At 42.5% G+C, this 17,772-nt stretch overlaps 1 protein-coding gene across 1 annotated transcript in view; it reads left to right on the forward strand.

Moving 5' to 3' along the window:
* The first annotated feature begins 8,512 nt into the window (after positions 1–8,512).
* PARP15 (poly(ADP-ribose) polymerase family member 15) overlaps positions 8,513–17,772 on the forward strand; it is a 64,874-nt gene continuing 55,614 nt past the window's right edge. The window contains exon 1 of the mRNA XM_049878121.1: positions 8,513–8,677. The gene's annotated coding sequence lies outside the window, so the exon portion shown is untranslated. The remainder of the gene's footprint in view (positions 8,678–17,772) is intronic.

The raw sequence follows: 17,772 nt of genomic DNA on the forward strand, positions 1-17,772 counted from the left end.
CCATTTTTAATGTCTATATATACTGATGATTCTCTAACATTCCTCAGACTCAGGCAGACATAGCTCTGGCAGCATGTTTGTTCATCTCCCACTTCGGCCTCTTGGGATATATGGCAAATAAAATCTTTCTTTTTTCCTTTACTGTAACTTTGTGGTGATTTTAGTCTAGGATAATTAAATGGTACAGTTGCAGTAGTATTTTATGAAGCAACGAATCCAGTAGACCTCGAGGAGAGCTGGGACTACAGAGCAGACGCTGGCAAAGAGAGGGCCTATCTTCTGAACCCCACACTTTCGACACCGACAGGGCAAGTGCTCCAAGAAAATGAGCCCTTGCTTATTCTTTTTTGTTCAGTGTATTGTCTGAAGACTGGTTGCTTTGATTAAGGAGAAGCTTTCTTAGACTTTTGCTTCATCATTTGGTTAAGAGTGATATCTAGTGACTCTTTCAGTGGCCTGTAGTTTCGTGTCAGATTCCAGCATTTGAAATATTAAAGAAGCAATTTTATTTTCAAAGAGCTCTGGGTCACTATAAGCTGCAAAATTTGGGCATGAGTCAACCAGTAAAAGCCATTAGGGTAGTCGCCAGCACTCATCACAAACATGAAAGTTTCCCATGACAGGGTAAGTTGGTTGTGAGACAAGCTAGAGCATTAGGCTGCCTGCCACCCACAAGCAAATTCTCACACAGCAAAGGCCAAACAAAGCACTATCCAAATCCCACAGTGTTCCTTGTTAAGTTTCTTTTTGTGACTTAGAGAAAATCTGGAAAATAGTCTTCTATTTTAAAAACTCTTTCTTTTTGCCTCTCCCAATTTGAAATGGGACATAAGCAAGAGAAAAGCAAAATCAACAGCCCACCATCCAGCACACCCGTGGCCTATATTTAAAGAATTTTGGGCCTAATTTGTTTCAGTATTTAGAAGAATGGCATGACTTAACAAAGGAAAAGGATTTGTTACAATGGCCTAAATGGGACACTGTTGAATTGCCCAGATTAGTTTTTTTAAGATGCAAATTAGAAGCAAAGGGATCTAAAATAAATCAAAATCAGTTGGAAGTCTTTTTTAATTAGTATTTTCAATCCTTGAGAAGGAAGCAAAGGAGTACTTTTGCTTCAGTTCAGGAAAACACTGCTAAGCAATCAAAGCAGATCTTAGCATTGCATAAACGTCAGTAAGTGCTATTTGATTCTTCAATGAATAGAACTCCTATGGGTATTAAAGCGGACAGAAAAAACTCAGAGGAAGGAAAAAGGAAAAACCTGATTCTTTATACCTTGATTTGACTTCTAGTTCTCTTTTAGCCAAATTACCTTTTCCTTTAAGCAATTTACTGGAAACTGAGTCTCTGCCTCCGTTAATGCCTTTGGTAGTTAAACCAAACCTGTTGCTGTTGATTGGATTCTGACTCATAGTGACCTTACTGGACAGATTAGAATTGCCCCATAGGGTTTCCAGGAAGTGGCTGGTGGATTTGAACTGCTGACCTTTTGGTTAGCAGCCGAACTCTTAACTTTGGTAGTTAGACAGGTTACATTAGCAGATGGACTGGTGGAAGTAACAGCTAAACCCTGGTCTAAAAGCTAATTAGGGACAACTGTAAAAGATTTTCCTGACCCTCGTGAAAATCACAGATATTTTTACATGTATTTACCTTTCTGACTAGCATCTATGAGCCGGGTGTTTTGGATGTACGCAATTTGTTACATATGCTACTAAGAAAAAAAGAAAAAAAAAAACAGCTAGATGGATGGCTGAAGCCAAAGCGGAAGGACCCAGAAGCAAGTTTAGTTACAAAAACTGGAGTTACAGGAAAAAACTTAAGAGATGAAATTCAGGATTTAGTTAAAAAATTAATAAATGCATTTCCAAGAATATTTCCAAAAAAAGTTGATGGGACAATGTCTTAGTCATCTAATGCTGCTGTAACAGAAATACTACAAGGAAATGGCTTTAACAAAGAGAAGTTTATTCTCTCATAGTCCAGTAGTCTAGAAGTCTGAATTCAGGGCGCCTGGCTCCAAGACAAGGCGTTCTTTCTCTCTCAGTTCTGGTGGAAGGTCCTTGTCATCAGTCTTCCCTTGGTCTGGTCGCATCTCAGTGCAGGAACCTCAGGTCCACAGACAGGCTCTGCTCCCAGCACTGCTTTCTTGGTGGTATGAGGTCCCCATGTCTTTCTGCTTGCTTCTTTCTTTTATATCTCAAAAGAGATTGGCTTAACACACTATCTAATCTTGTAGATCTCATCAATATATCTGCCACTAATCCATCTCATTTACTTTACATCATAGGGATAGGATTAACAACACACAGGGAAATCACATCAGATGACAAAATGATAGACAATCATACAATACTGGGAATCATGACCTAGCCAAGTTGACAGATATTTTTGGAGGACACAATTCAATCCATGACATTCCACCCTTTGGCCCCCCAAAATTCATGTCCTTCTCACATATAAAACATTTTCTCCCCATCATATGATAGCAAAAGTCTTAAATCAATTCCAAGTCCAAAATCCAAAAATTCCCCTTTGTCTGTGAAACTAGAATACAAGTTATCTGCTTCCAAAGTACAATGGCAGAACAGGCACACAGTAGGTACTTATATTACAAATGGGAGAGAGAAATTGGAGGGAAAGAAGGGATAAAAGGCACCAAGCAAGTCAGTAGAATTCATTACATTAGCCCTCAAGGCTCTGCAAATAATCCTCTGTTATCTGAGACAATTTACACAATGGCCCAGCCCTCCATATTCTAGGTACTGGCCACACTCTCTGGATTCAGAGGGGGCCCCTCAGCCCTGAGCTTCAGCTCCACTTTCCAGGCCCACTGGGATGGCAACTGTACTCCCTCAGCTTTAGGTGCACCACTTTCCTAGTCCATCTGAGTGGCAACTCCACCCTTAGAAATACCAGAGACCATGGTTTCACCCTTTGAAACTCCAGAGGTCCTGGCCATACCTTTTGAGACTAAGGCAACTTGGTTTCCTGTGTCCCCTGTCTCTTCAGGTCTTGCTTCCTTGGTCTTGGCCCTCAGGCCTAATGCCTGCATTTGCCCTGCTGGGTCAAGTGTTCCAAAGCTCTGCCACTCCACTGGTAAGTGCCTGGAGGCACCCCACTCCACCAGTAAACTATGGCCGGAAGGCACTGAGCTCTCTTGCTCCATGGGTCAGCAAGCCTAGCTCCACTGATCAGTGCCCATAGGCACCCCACTCTGCCAGGAATCCTCCTGAGCAAAGGCACTCAGCTCTTTTGCTCCATGGGTTTGCTCCCGCACTGTGTGACTTTACTCTCCTTGTTCTGCTGCTGCTAGTCCTCTGTTGGTGCCGGCTCCTCCTGCTTCTCAGCATCTGCACTGTCTCTGGTGTTAAAAGTCCTCACTTGCTTCTGAGTCTTCTATCCATTCAGTTTCAAAACTGCTTCCACATTTTAGGTATGTTACAGCAGCACCCCACTCTTGGTACCAAATTCTGTCTTAGTCATCTAGTGCTGCTATAACAGAAATACATCAAGCATATGGTTTTAATGAGAGAAGTTTATTCTCTCACATTCCAGCAGACTAGAAGTCTGAATTCAGGGCGCTGGCTCTAGCGGAAGGCTTTCTCTCTCTGTCAGCTCTGGAGAAGGTCCTTAGTTATCAGTCTTCCCTTGGTCTGTAAACATCTTACTGCAGAAACCTCAGGTCCAAAGGGTGCGCTCTGCTCCTGGTGCTGCTTTCTTGGTGGTATGAGGCCCCATGTTTCTCTGCTTGCTTCTCTCTTTTATATCTCAAAAGACATTGGCTTGAGACACTATCAAGTAGATCTCATCAATATACCTGGTACTAATCCATCTCATTACATCATAGTGATAGAATTCACAACACATAGGGAAATCACATCAGGTGACAAAATGGTAGATAGTCATACAATAGCCAGTTTGACAGATATTTTGGGGGGACACAATTCAATCTATGATAGATAAGGATTCAGGCTTGTAGACAAAAAAATTTATACTTTCATGGGTCGTTTTTCCAAACTGTTTGAAGAAAATTCAGGTTTCAGGGCTGTTACAAAAGAACACCAGCCTGTATTTTATTGTTTTGTTTGTTTTTTTTTTTTGGAATTGTTGCCTGAACTAGTAGCTTTAGTGAAAAATCATAATCTGAATTGGGAAAATGTGACTCCTTCAGAATTGACTACAGTGGCTTACAAATCAGCTGAAACTAAGGAAGAAAAGAATAGCAAAAGTGAGTTGAAGGCTAGAGAGCAAAAAAGATATTAATGGGTTTACAGTTGCAGCAGCTGCAATGTAATGATAGGGTTGTGGCCAAAGGACAGCCTCAACCAAACACACCCAAAAACAAGCTCATTTGTAACTACCGTTAAGAAGCCTGGTTACTTTAAGAGGGATTGTTTAAAACTTAAGAATAAACAAAGAGCACTGCCATTACCACCATGGTGACTCTGCTGTGAGAATTTAGGGGTCTTCACCATGGCTGTCCTTAACAGTCAGCTAGAAACAATGCTCCAGGTAAATGGGGAGCCTTGTACCTTCCTGGTTGACACAGGTTCTACCATGTCGGCAATACATCCTCCATGTCTATGAAACCCCCTTTCTTGGAGTTACAAAATTTCTAAAGTCGTGGGAGTTTGAAATGAATAACAAATTTTGCCTCATTCAGAGCCACTACCAATATTTTTAGGATGCACTGATGATTTACATCCATTTCTTCTCAGTGATGATGCCCCTGTTAATCTATTAGGGCTATATTTATTATCCAAATGGGGAGGCCATATACAGTTTACTGACACTGTAGAAATTCTATTCAACTTTCCTCTGTTAGATGACTCAGTTACTGAGAGAAAAGTAGAAGATGCATTATGCTTTATTCAAAGATTAATGGAAGTAGAAGAAACTACAGAACAGGTTCAGGGAGGAGAGAAGGAATTAGAGCAAGTACCCATTGAGCTTTGGGCAAAGTCAACCACAGATGAAGGAAAAGTCTTGTCAGCTAAACCTATTCAGGTGCAAACAGATACTTTTAAAACCTGTGCCTAGAATAGTTCAATATCTACAAAGCCTGAAGCTATAGCAGAGTTAGGACCTATTATTCAAGATTTTCTTCAGCAAGGTCTAATTATACCATGACTAGTCCTTGTAATACTTCTATTTTTCTGGTAAAAAAGAAAAAAATTATAGAGGGTGGAGATTTGTACAAGATTTAAGAGCCATAAATAAGATTACAATATGTAGAGTCCCTGAAGTTCCCAATCCTCATTTACTCTTAGCCGAGGTACCAAGCAATGTTGTATGATTCACAGATTTAGATATTTTGTTATTTGTTGTACTCTTTATCACGTTGCTAATCTATATTAATTAACTTTGATTTAAAATGATGTTGATTGTTTATATAGTTATTCCTTTATTTGTTAGGGGAACAGATACTTGGAATGAAAATGCTTTTGTTTGATTGTTACAATCTGTAACGAGTGCTGGTAATTTGATATAGTGTTGGATTTGTACCTGTATAGAATTACAACTAGGAAGAATATCTGTGATAATTCTCTAATGAAAACTTGGTTGACACATGTATATGTTTCTGTACTTTCTGTATCTTCTAGAAAAACTTTGTGTGCTCCAAATGGATGTATGTTTTTGTGTGGTGGATCCAATATACTAGTTTAGATGATCCCTTTCCAACTGACAGTGAATTTACATGGGCAATCTCTTATTTAGATTCCTGGCAAATGCGTGGGCAATACACTTTGGGAGCTTCAGGATTACCTTTAGATATTCATAGTAGTGATGCTACTAAATATTGGGAATGAAACCAAAACCAAACCCATTCCTGTGGAGTCAATTCTGACTCACAGTGACCCTATAGGAAAGAGTAGGACTGCCCCACAGGGTTTCCAAGGAGCACCTGGTGAATTTGAACTGCCGACCTTTTGGTTAGCAGCCAACCTCCTAACTACTGCGCCACCAGGGTTCCAAATATTGGAAAGGTAATGTTAAATTGCTACACAGTATAAAATGAGAGTCTGAAGAACTCACAGGTCCAACACTCAGGGTGCAGTTCATCATTTCTAAGAGCTTTAATTCCTACTTATGGTATAGTTGAATTGGAGAAATCTTGAAGAAATTACCAATCACTATGGGACAAAGGAGACCCTGTGGCATAGTGGTTAAGAGCTACAGCTGCTAACCAAAAGGTCGGCAGTTCGAATCTACCAGGTGCTCCTTGGAAACTCTATGGGGCAGTTCTACTCTGTTCTATAGGGTCGCTATGAGTCGGAATCAATTCAATGCAAGGGGTTTTTGGGATGGGACAAAAAGCTGATGAAGTTGCTAATGGAATGGAAACACAACAGCAATCTCTGCCCTTATTAGTCAAAGTGACATTAGATAACAGAATAGTCTTAGATTTTTTATAAGCCCAATAAGGTGGAGCCTGTGCTGTAGCAAATATTTCTTGTTGCATTTGGATAAACAACACAGGAAAAGCAGAAAAAGATACACATAGAATTAGACAGCAAGCTACTTGGTTACATAGTATAATACCCCTACAAACATCAGATTAATTTGGTTGGTTACTATCAGGAATCAGAACACGGGCTAGATCACTATTGCAAGGAATAGGGATATTCCTAGTCTGCATCCTGGTAGTATTTGGCATAATAAAACTTATCCTCTATTGTCTTACATGCTTAAAAGGTGAAACAAAGGCTCAGACTAAAATGTACATAGATTCTGCTCATTTCTGCAATGCAATTGATGGAACCGTCACTCTTATTTAAGATCCTGGTGAAGAACCAGATGGTATCCATTGGAAACACAGCACCATGAGTTTAAAGAACCTACCATGGCTGCCATCTAGGAGCTTGACCGAGTCCAGGTTTTAATCATGGATGTGTTATCTCCAATTTCTGATCAAAAGGAGGGAGTGATCTAGGACTTAAAATTGGAGCCATTATTCCCTGTCCTTGAGTATAAAGAATGTGACTCAGCTGGAGCAACAAGGACTCACCAGGACACATCAACTGGGCCCTGAGCTATAAAAATGACAGGTAGGACAATCTTGGAAAACATCTTTCGGGAAACCTTTCACATAAACAAATACTTAAGAGCACAAAACCCAGTGCCATCGAGTCAATTCTGACTCCAAGCAACCCTATAAGACAGTAGAACTGCCCCATAGAGTTTCCAAGGAGCGCCTGGCAGACTCAAACTGCCGACCCTTTGGTTAACAACCGTAGCACTTAACCACTATGCCACCAGGGTTTCCAAGAGCACAAAAGGCCCACATATTTTCCACTTTTATTTTTCTCTATTAGCATTTACTAAATAATAAGATTTGTTGGACCTTATGGAGACCCTTCTGACTGTTGTTACTGAACAGTGGACCAATGATTATTAAGAAAGACAATTCAAAATGTTGACTCACAATGATTTAGCATTTTTTAGCCTGTCTGTGAAAAGGTGAAGCTTTTAATGATTCTACCCATTTGTAATGTCTACATATACTGATGATTCTGTGACATACCTCAGTGTCAGGCAGGCATAGCTCTGGCAGCATGCTTGTTCATCTCTCACTTTTGCCTCTTGGAACATATGTGGAATAAAATACTTCTTTTATGTCTTACTATAATTTTGTGGTGATTTTGCCTTAGGACACTTAGGTTCTGTACTTATTCCTTCCTTTCCTCCTATAAAAAAAAAAAAAAACACTGCCATCGAGTAGTGAGCATATATTACTTCTGTAATCTTCAATAGACCAATGGATCATAATTTTACAAATAAAAGTGGAATGCCTGAACAAGGACACCTGCCCACCAACGTCCAGGGGCAGGAAGTGGCTTCTTAGGACAACTGAGAAATATAAGGGGCCTGGGGATGAGGATATTAGCAAGCATCGACCTTAAGGCGTGATCAGACCAGATCCCAGACTGGGATTCTCTTCTGCTGTCGGGCTGAGTCTCTTGGCAGCTGAAGCCCCCAGTTCGTGTCCCCCCAGACAGTGCCATCCTTTCTCCCGCCCTCTCTCCTGGGTCAGCGGGGGCTGCTTCTAGCAGGACACCCGCGGGGCTGGCCCAGGACGGCCTTGCACCCCCAGCCCGGGCCCGCACCTCTGCCGCCCACAGCTCACCTGCCCTTTCCCTGAACTCCACCCGGAAGGTGTCCGGGGCGCTGTCGCCCAGGGCCCGCACGGTGCACTCCCCGCCGCCCGAGCGCCGGCTCTGGAAGTAGCTCTCCAGCTTCCTGCGCAGCCGGGGGCCGGGCTCGGACACCCGCACGACGAGCGGGGACGGCGGGCAGGGCGCCGAGGCCATGGCTCTGCGGGCGGGCGGGCTGCGCGGGCTCCGGGCGCGGGTAGGGCCGGCCTGAGGCGAAGGCACGTCCTGCCCCCGGGACTTGGGCCTCAGAGTTTCAGTTTCGTTTCCCCAAAACCCCTCCCTGTTCCTGGAGAGCCTCTTCTGCCTCTTTTGTTGTCGCCACTGTGACTGTGGCCTTGGGCCAGGTGAGTAGGTCCCGGGTCGGTGGGAGCTGGAGGGAGCGGGTTTCTTGGGACTTGCAACTCTCAGGTCTCTGGTCCTGCAGGCTGGGGCGGGGAGTGGGCGACGGCCGGGGTCCCAGGGCCGGGTCTCCCCACCCAAGGATCTAAACTGGTCAGATGCCCAAGTGGAAGACAGTAAGTTTCTCCTGTGTTTGTCATTCTTTGAAAGTCTTGTTGTTCTTATTACTGTCGTTTGCTGCCAAAATATAGTTCACATTCTGAGTTCAGGTAAAAAAAAAAAAAAAGTACTTAGATTTTTTTCTTAAATGTGTTCACATGCTTTATGACATCCGCCAACTTTACCCTTTAACTGACTTTTGGGGCTTTTCTGCCTCCTTTTCTTCCTTTGCCAACAGTACTGAACTGCTTGCTGCTGTGTATTCTCGGGAGAATGGTGAGGCCCTTGAGGTCAGGGCCTGCAAAGGGAGGCGGACTTCTGAAGAAAGAATTAAAATCTCTGGAAGACCTCCAAGAGGAAGCATCAACTAAGAGGGTTGGGGGTGAGGTGAGGAGGGTGAGGAGTGTGGAGCAGGCAGGGGCATCTGAGGCCCAGGGATCACTGTGGTCTGAAGCACAGAGCTGGGAGAAGATGAGATGGGACAGGGAAGAAGGGTCAAGATGAGTGCTGCCCAATAGAAATATAACAGGAGCCACAAGAGCCAACCCCAGTGTAATGTAGAATATTTTACTAGCTGTATTTTAAAAAGTGTCAAGGAACAGGTGAAAATAATCTTAATTATCTGTTACTTAATTCAGTACCAGAAATGTATTTATTTCAACATGTAATCAGTGTTAAAAAAGCATCAGTGAGATATTGTCCCTTCTTTTTGTCAGCCTAAAGCTTTGCCATGCAGTGTGAATCTGGCCCTTACATCAGGTCTCAGTTGGGACAGGCCACATTCCAAGGCTCAATAGCTACATGTGCCTGGTGGTCCACACTGGACAGCACAGGTGGACATGGTGAAAGGTCTTAAAGATCAGTGGGGAGAAATGGAAGGGTTTTGAGCAGGGGAAGCAGGAGCATGGCATTCCAGATTTGGATATTAGAAGAGTGACAAGCCAGATCTACATCTTAGAAAAATGGTGTTTATCAAAAATGTGGAGGATACATTTCCAAGCAGGGATGAATGAGACAGAGGGGCCGGAGATGAGGTTTTTGCATATCGCTCTAAGACTGGTCAATCTTTAAGGAGGGTAGTTTGCCAATACTCTTAGAACTATGGAGCCCTGGTGGCAGGGTGGGGAAACCCAGGTGGTGTAGTGGTTAAGTGCTACGGCTGCTAACCAAAAGATAAGCAGTTCAAATCCACCAGGCGCTCCTTGGAAACTCAATGGGGCAGTTCTACTCTGTCCTATGGGGTCGCTATGAGTCGGAATCAACTCGATGGCAGAGGGTTTTTTTTTTTTTTGGTGGCACAGTGGGTAAGAGCTCAGCTGCTAACCAAAAGGTCGCCAGTTCAAATCTCCTCACTGCTCCTTGGAAACCCAAGTTTCTACTCTGTCCAAAAGGGTCTCTGTAAGTCAGAATTACTCTACTGCAATGGGTTTGGTTTTTCATTTGGTTTATCATGATTATAATTGCATATACAGTTACTTTATGATTCTGCTTTCCCCTTTCTATGAATTTCCCCTATTAATATGGTAGTACCTGCCTGTGGTTACCTATGTATGAGGTTGTACATTACAGCCTTATTTATAAAAGGTAAAAAATGGGAACCCCCTCCTTGATGGTTAAGGTTGTGTGTCAACTTGGTTGGGTCATGATCCTCAGTGGTTTGGCAATTTGATGGCTTTTTAATGACATAGCAAACTTAATAATGAGATATGATATATATAGTATGATCACCTCCTCGATGAGATCTGTTGTGAACAGCCAGTCATTTGAAAGGGAGTTTCCTTGGGTGTGTAGACTTCCTGGCAAGGCTCACTCTGGCTTGTGCTCACTCTGTATCCTCTTCATCTGACCTCTGATCCTTGGAACTTGAGCTAGTAACTCACCTGCTGTCTTACAGGCTGTTCTTGCGATTTGTCGGCCTCCACAGCCTATGAGCCAGAGGCCTCCCGTCTAACCTTCTGATTTTGGATTCACCAGCACCTGTGGCTACGTGAGTCAGGAGATGCCTCCAGCCTGAACCATGAACTTGTGACTTTCCAGCCTCTCCAACTGTGTGAGCCTTTTCTTTTATGTAAGTCTCTCTATATATTTATATGCTGTACTGGTTTTGCTTCTGTGGTGAGCCCAACCTAAGACACCCTCAATGTCCATACATAGCAGACTAACAGTTAAATAACTTCTAGCCTATCTATGCAATAGAATACCATGAGCTGTAGGAATGATGAGGAAGCTCACTGTGTGCTAATATGGAAAGATTTCTAGGATACATTAAGGGGAAAAGTCAAGCTGCTGAAGAGTAGGTATACAGTGCTACCTTTTGTGTAAAAATACCTCTGGAAGGATATGGAAATAACTAATAACATTGGTTATCTCCAGTAAGGGAAATTTGGTGAGGGGATTGGGAGTAGGGCTAGAGGGAGCCATTTTCACTTTTTGAATGTCATACTATTCAGACAACAAATGTCATACCTTACAAATGATGAAGTGTAAAATCAGAGTCATTTAAATCTTTCTAAATAGTGTACTGCCATAGCCCAGGCAAGAGGCACTGAGGCGCTGAAGGGAGGCAGCCTCCTGAGCAAGGAGGGTAGGGGCGTTTTTGTAAGTGACTTAAATGGTAGGACCAGTTGCACCTGAGAGAAAAGAGATGGTTCAAGGCCAATTTCTAGGTTGCCCACTTGAGTGGGTAAATGATGTATTATTTACTGGACAGTGAAATCCACGGAATAGAGCATGCTTTTTTTTTTTTTGTGGTGAGGTGGATGAGGACGCGGGAACTCCAACCTGGGCAACCAGAATATAACACTGTAACGGGCATGTTCAATCAGACTTGTCTTTCCTACAAAATAGAGAAGGTAATGTTGTGTTTAAAAATTACTTCATAAAAAATGTTGAAGGAACTAACATGAAAAACTTTTTCAACAACACTTTTCCTTTTATGTCTTATTATGTTCATATTCTTTGGAATTAGACTCACTCAAGCTCTGTAGACTTCAAAACACATGGTCATTAGCAGTAATGAAGGAGAGTCCAAGGTTAAATGTGTATGTTAGGACACTTTCAGTTGTAATTCACAAAAATATTCACTCAAACTGCCTAAAGAATATTAACTGGCTTTGCTGTCAGCAATGTCAGCTTCATCTTAAGGCTGGAGTTCCCTAGTGGTTGTAGGATGGTTCTGGCAATAATGAGGGATTCTGTGCTTCCTCATTTACATCCTACAGAAGAGAAACTGAGCTCTGTCCCACCATCATTGGACAAAAATCCTGAGCCTTGTATTGAATGGACCACTTCGACCAACCTCCATGCCTGGGAAGTGCCGTGTGCTGATAGGCCTGAGCCCGGGTCACCTGATCCAATCAGTATGTGATTCCCATCATGAGGTTACCCTGACTGCTTTAACCCAATTAGGCTCCACCCTAAATTTTTGTGTAAGCCAATTCCCCCCAAACGGGAAGTTCGTGCACATTGGAGGTGGGGTAGAGTGGATTTTCAGGAGATCCCCAAAAGGTCTGCTATGCTGCATAAAGACATTAGCCAATGAAGTGTAAGAGTGTATCAGAAGGTTATTGTTGTTCTACCTGTGTCAGAGAAGAGTGGTGGCATTGTAATAATTTAAAATGTAGCAGCTTCTCCCATATAATTGTGCACATACCTACATTATAACATTTCTAAAATTGTACTTTGATAACCTGCCTGACTCCACCATTAGACAGTGAGCTTCTTAAGGTAGGAGTCACATCCTATTCTATTCATCTCTGCATTCACAGAACCCATCACGGTGTCTAACACATAGTAGGACACAATGCATAGGGAATGGATGAACTTAATTCCTGAGATGGAAGGAGAACCAGAAGAAGGATTCTTCTTGTAGAAAGGACAGAACTTTGAGGAGGATGAGGAGGAGGTTCATGGCATTAAAAGCTGTTGAGAGTACAAGAAGAGCAAGAAACTCACTTCAGTTGTGTTTTCCAGTATCTCCAACATTCTTTGCTTTTGTCCTTCTATCATAGTCATTTTGCAGAACCCCAAGTTTGGATTAATCCCATAACCCACCTGCTCTTCTTCTGCTGGCCTTAGATAAAATCATTACTAATTCATGGTCCCCAACCTCAGCTGAACCCTCCGGGCTGTTAGGAATCCTTCATTGCTTCCTCCATTCATCTCCCTCAAGCATTACCCCATTCCAGACCTTCATCACTCTCCTTAAGACCTCACGCTCAGCAAAACAATCATTCCTTCTGCTTTTAAAACTTGACTTCTTCCCAATATCTACTACCTGTAACTACTCCATTTTTCTTGAATCTCTCTTCTTCTTATTTCTAGAACATCATCCTCTATATTTCCTTCTCTCTCTCCTAGCATAGATTCTCTGAATCTCTTTCTTATGCTTTCTTAGCTCCAGTGTGTCCCCCTAAACCATCTCTTTTTACTCTAAAAAAAAAAAACAGAAACCCATAGCCATCAAGGCGATTCGGACTTATGGTGACCCAATAGGACAAAGTAGAACTGCCTCTTAGGGTTTCCCAGGAGCAGGTGGAGGATTCAAACTGTTGACCTTTTGGTTAGCAGCCATAGCTCTTAACCACTGTGCCACCAGGGCCCCACTCTAGAGGGTGGTGATATGTTTTCATGTTATTCTTTCCCACTAGATTTTAAGCTTCTTGGTGCAGGTACTCAACATAGTTCTTGCTTCTTAGTAGATATTCAGTAGATGATTGTTGAGTGGTTGTTAAATTAATTTTTCTAGAAGGAAGGAGAACCAATAGAGTGTCATTTTTTTTTTTAAAAAAGAAGACATTCAAGAAAGACAAATAACCAAGGAGGGAATGGTTCATGGTTTGAAATGCTTTTGAGAGGCTTAGAGAGAAGTAATCATTAGATTAGACTGTTACGAGGCTCCTTGGGTGGCACAGATGGTTAGGCACATGCCTACCACCTGTTTCTGAAAGGCCATAGCCGTGAAAACCCTATGTAGCACAGTTTTACTCTGATGCACATGGGGTCACCATGAGTTGAAACCGACTCAATGACAGCTGGTAAATGGTAGGCAATTATGAGGTGAATTGTAACCATAATTGGAGTAATTCAGAAAGAATTGTCATGGGTCAGAAGCCTCACGAAATAAATTTGGAGATGACCAGTTAAGTACTTATTGAATGATTACAAAATTTTGTGTAGATGTTTGAATGTTAGTGGATCTACAAGAATACCAGGGAACATATATAGGTATTTAGATGTAAGTTATAAGTTCTATTAAGTAGAATATATACTAATAAGCATTGTTACAAAGTATAGATGCTAATAAATACCTTTAGGGAATCTTTTTTCCAAAGACTGCAAGGTACCTACTCTCTGAATTTGCTATTCATTTGCATTTTATCCTCCTCCTCCTCCTCCTTAATGCTTATTTTAAAATCTGCAACAAACACAGTAGACCAAACTCTAAGGTCCTTTCAAAAATGTTTTGCCTTTTGTCATTTGCAGATTTGGAGAACACAGAATATCCATCTCTGGCAGAGCTACCAGGTAAGGAAAAAGCACATGGACACCAACAATGGGCAAGACAAGAATAACAAGAGACTCCTCTTCCACGGGACAGATGCAGGCTCAGTGCCACATGTCAGTCAACACAGCTTAATCTCAGTTATGCTGGAAAGCATAGTAAGGAAGAGGGGCATCTGACTGCTCAGAATGAAATGAACAGGCAGTTCTAGCGTTGTCTATTCACTCCCAAGCAGTGTAGAATTCTAGATGGCAGCCATATTGTCATTGTCAGCGTAGAACTCACTGTGTTTCACCCTCAAGGAGACTGGCAACGTTCTGAGGGCAGTAGGAGTGAATTTTAGAAACGATGAAAACTGGCTTTGGGGTGTAGGAACTTGTTTTTTAAATGTCGTCAGATTCGGGCGTGACTCTACATACTGCGTAACTTTCTACATTCTTAGACGTTTGTCTTTCTCTCTACAGCTGCAGCCTACGGAAAAGGAACCAGTTTTGCTGTTGATGTCAGCTATCCTGCCAGTGACACATACTCCAGACCAGATGAACATGGGAGAAGGCGTATGTATGTTGCTTAAGTTCTTACTGGAGTCTGTACACGTGGACGTGCAGGATTACTTATCCCTCCAGCAGAGAACCCTCACAATCCCGTAGAACTCTTGACTCTGTCACAGATGACCCACAACGCCCAGACATATTTGTGGCGCTCTTTGATTCTCAAGCTTACCCCCAATATCTCATAACTTTCTAACGTTGTTGTTGTCCTTAGTTGCCATGGAGTCAATTCCCACGTACAGCGCCCCCGCATGTGCGGAGTAGAACTGCTCCATGAGGTTTTCCAGGCTGCAACCTTTCAGAAGCAGGTCTCCAGGCCTGTCTTCCAAGGTCCCCGTGGGTGGGTTCAAACTGCCAACCTTTCGGCTAATAGTCTAGCACTTAACTGTTTGTGCCACACGGGGACTCCTTTGAAATGTTAAATAGGATTTGTCATATAATTAAAAGAAAACTTTGCAGATTCTTTGTCTTGGACTTGTTTTTTTCAGGTGAAATTACCCTGTTTATGTGCTGAAAAGTGCCTTTTGAAAATGCTGTGTCCTGCCAGTTGTAGCTACCTCTCTCCTGAGCAAATTGATGGGGGAGGGGGAGGGGGACTGAGAAATGTCAATGACAAGTTATAACAACAACCATCCACACACACCAAATCTATAGGAGTGAAAAGAGCACACTGTTTTTTCCTTTGGGAGAAGAAATAAGATGGGTCACTTTAAGGCCAAGATGTCATCGTTCTTACTGGAATATGCTAAGACATCAAACTGTGGCTCCTAAACCCTACGGTTAAGTGGATAGGCTGCCCCGTTGTACGCCTGTAACAGCTGGGGATTGTGCCAATTTCTTTAAGAAACACTTACGGAGCAGCTGAATCAAAGAATATTGCTTTCAAATGCGTTGAGGAACAAATAAGGTAAAAATGAATTGCATTGTTATATAATGCTATAAAACAAATTGCCACTTAATCTCACACAATCTTTGTGGATCAGGAATCTAGGTTTCACACTGAACAAAGTTAAGGCCACACTTTCTATTCGATCCCTAATTATACAATAGTCTATCTACCATTTTTCATCTAACATTAATACAATAAGTATTTTTGTTACTAATTTTTTTCTATAAACATAATTTTAATGGCTGAGATATTCTGCTAATTATCTTTCCTATCTGTCTATAATCATACAGTTTAAAGATATGATCACCATTACTTATTATTTAATAAGCCGATTTTTCATTTTTTAGTACATCTATATAATTTTCCCCATGTTATTAAATATCTTATAAATAATTTTCCCCACGTCATTAAATATCTTATAACTCATTTTTAAAGGTTGCATAGTATTTCACTGTGTGTTTATATACATATGTCTTATCTTAGTAGGGTTCCTGAATTTCTAAGTACAGGACTGGAAATCTCCCTTCCTCCCTGAAGTTCCTGAGGGAAATACAATCCTAGAGAAGAAAGCAAGTTTAAGTGATGCTCAGTTAAGACCTGGGCTTTGGCCCCTGTCTTAGTCATCTAGTGCTGCTATGACAGAAATACCCCAAGTGGATGGCTTTAACAAACAGAAATTTATTTTTTCACTGAAGTCTGAATTCAGGATTCCAGATCTAGAGGAAGGCTTTCTCTCTCTGTGTCAGCTCTGGAGGAAGATCCCTGTCTCTCCAGTTTCTGCTTCCTGGTTCCTGGAAGATCTCCTTGTGTCTTGATATCTATCTTCCCTCACCTCTGCTTCTTAGGTTTAATCTCTTTTACATCTCAAAAGAGATTGACTCAAGACACACCCTACATTAATCCTGCCTCATTAACATAACAAAGACCACCATTCTTAGATGGGATTCTAACCACAAGCATAAAAACCCAAAAAACCAAACCCATTTGGAGAGGGATGCTGGCGAGGAGGAAAGCCTGGTGGCTTAGTGGTAAAGTGCTAAGGCTGCTAACCAAAGGGTTAGCAGTTTGAATCTGCCAGGCGCTCCTTGGAAACTCTGTGGGGCAGTTCTATTCAGTCCTATAGGGTCAATATGGGTTGGACTCGACGGCGCGGGGTTTGGTTTGGTTTTTTTGGCTGGTGAGGAGTGAGCTTCTTGGATCAGGTGGACACTTGAGACTCTGTTGGCATCTCCTACCTGGAGGGGAGATAAGAGGGTAGAGGGGGTTAGAAGCTGTCGAAATGGACATGAAAAGAGAGAGTGGAAGGAGGGAGCAGGTTGTCTCATTAGGGGGAGAGCAACTGGGTGTATGTAGCAAGGTTTAGTGGGTTAGCAAAGTGTATATAAGTTTTTGTGTGAGAGACTGACTTGATAGGTAAACTTTCACTTAAAGCACAATAAAAATTAAAAAAACAAACAAACCAAACGCATTGGTTCCAACTCATAGGGACCCTATAAGACAGAGTAGAACTGCCCTCTAGAGTTTCCAAGGAGCTCCTGGGGGATTTGAACTGCCGACCTTTTGGTTAGCAGCCGTAGTAGCTCTTAAGCACTACGCCACCAGGGTTTCCCTTGAGTGCAGTACACCGATATTATTAAAGTTTTAGTGGATTGGTTTTTGGAATGTTAAGTAACATTTGAGAAAAAATAAAAAGGCCCAAATTCAATAAAAAAAAGTTGGCCCAGGCTCTGTTCTCCTCCAGATCTGCAGTTACAACACAGTGTGGTAAGCCTCTCCGTAGAAGTGTAGGCACTGGGAGTTTCACTGCTCAGGGGCCCAAGCTGAGCAGCCCCATTGCCCCCTCCTCATCAAAGTCCTCCCTCTGATATAGGTCCTCCGGAGCCCCACCGTGCTTCCCTGAGAAAAGCGCCAGGGAGAAGGGCAGGCTCGAGGTCTCTGGGCCGACCATATACTCCTCCCTTCCTGATGTTTTTGACTCCAAGTAGAGCTGCGACTTGGTGCTCATGCTTCAAGGGCAGAGTTGGGGCCCCAGGACCGTTAGTTCAGTAGCAGGAAGACAACTGGCACAGTCGTCTTCAGCCCCGCTCCTCCAGCCTGTATGTTGATCCTACCCCAACCACACGTTTGTGCAGTTAGCTTCTTTTGCTTTCCTTTTCATGAAAACTGCAC

The sequence above is a fragment of the Elephas maximus genome, chromosome 1 (assembly GCF_024166365.1).
Source record: "Elephas maximus indicus isolate mEleMax1 chromosome 1, mEleMax1 primary haplotype, whole genome shotgun sequence".
Lineage (NCBI taxonomy): Eukaryota > Metazoa > Chordata > Mammalia > Proboscidea > Elephantidae > Elephas > Elephas maximus.